This window comes from Curcuma longa, chromosome 2, assembly GCF_044706935.1.
Source record: "Curcuma longa cultivar G26 ecotype Majalengka, Jawa Barat chromosome 2, ITB_CL_G26_1.1, whole genome shotgun sequence".
In the NCBI taxonomy this organism is placed as follows: domain Eukaryota; kingdom Viridiplantae; phylum Streptophyta; class Magnoliopsida; order Zingiberales; family Zingiberaceae; genus Curcuma; species Curcuma longa.
In genome coordinates this window covers 14,203,291-14,204,972 of record NC_133862.1, presented here as the reverse complement: position 1 = coordinate 14,204,972, position 1,682 = coordinate 14,203,291, and the positions used below count along the sequence as shown (strand labels likewise).

The 1,682-nt window shown below is 34.5% G+C and overlaps 1 pseudogene; it reads right to left on the bottom strand.

The window, feature by feature from the left end:
- Nucleotides 1–236: 236 nt before the first annotated feature.
- Nucleotides 237–1,300, bottom strand: LOC141816031 (uncharacterized; annotated as a pseudogene).
- Nucleotides 1,301–1,682: the final 382 nt, after the last annotated feature.

Genomic DNA, 1,682 nt, shown 5'->3' with positions numbered 1-1,682 from the left:
AGCAAAAATGTATTCATCAAACCCAACATCACAAACATAAGCAACTGAGCAATTCCAAGGTTTATTATAAAGAACCCATCGATTTCTTTATAAAATCCGAACCGATAAAAAATCTTGCTTCATGTTCCGCACACTTGAAAATTTTCATCAAACACAACATCACAAGCATACTATTCTAAACAACTGAGCACAAAATCTTCAATTTCAGATGAATCCAAACTGAACAATAACTCAACCTTCACAGAATCTTCTAAACAATTGTCTTACATGATCAAAACAACTACCACAATACCAAAAGTGAGAGAAGCAAAACTGTAGTCATCAAACACAACATCACAAGCATACTATTCTAAACAACTGAGCACAAAATCTTCAATTTCAGATGAATCCAAACTGAACAATAACTCAACTTTCACAGAATCTTCACAAATAACTTGAGCAGCCTTGTACTTGTTCTTACCAACGAACCCATACTTATCCAATATCTCAAGAACTTGTGGCATTTTTGAGGATTTACCTTGAACCCAAGATGACATTGACTCAAGGTGTGAGCTAACAGTTTGCATAAATCCCTCAACTCGATCACTGAGTAACTTGAAGTCAGAATCAACATTTTGCACAGTTGAAGTCTTTGCCCTCTTCGAAACTTTTTTAACATTATCAGTTGATGATTTCTTTTTCTCCTTAGAGTGAGATGCCTTTGATGTGACAGAAGGTTGTTGATTTGGCATCGAATCAACTTCAACTCCTTTTTCGGCAAGTGAATTATCATCCGATATGCTCAACTCAGCATCCACATCAGTGATGTTTTGTGCAGCCATCATAGGATCTTCCGCAACAAGGCCTATTGCTCTGTCTTTGCCATATACCATCTCTAACTCCGAAAAATAAGGGAATGATACATTATAGAGACTTTTGGCGTCATTGTGATTCTGTCCGAAAAAAACATAACAATCAACTTAACAAAGTCAAGGAAGTTACCACAACAAACGACATTATAATTTGAATAAAAACCAATAATGACTAATACGCATACCTTAATCCATTCAAGATACCATGTTTCTTCACAAGCTATCTTCTTTTCAATATCATTCCAAGTACAACCACTTTGCCTGCACATTTCATTGATAGCGTGGAATTTTCTTTTTAAGATTTTAATCCTAGATTCAATGTGACTGACAGATTTTGTGAAAGTTGGTAACTTTTAGATCATAATCTTTCTTATCTCGACCATGTAGTTATTCTTGAACCCACCATCTGTTTTCCAAAGAGGATCGGTTGCCATATCTTGTAAACATCTTATTAATGCCAAAGAGGATCCAATTTAATTGTTTTCCAAGAGGATCGGTTGCCATATCTTGTCCTCCCTACTTTTTATTTGACGAATCCTACTTCGACGATATGCAAATATTGCAATTTGATAAAGTACGACAACCAAACAAACCATGAGCATTGCATTCATATTCCACAAAGTCCACATTAATCTACGTCTTCTATAGTTAATCGGTGGTCGTGCCATGTTTATCTAAATCACATTAACAACCAATGTCACCAATCTAATATAAAAATATATAAAATAAATATAACTGAGAATAGTCTAAGATTTGAGCTAAATTTTTATGTTACAAATACAATTGAGAATAGTCTAAGCAATACAAATACAACAAGCAAGGTCCAAAGAA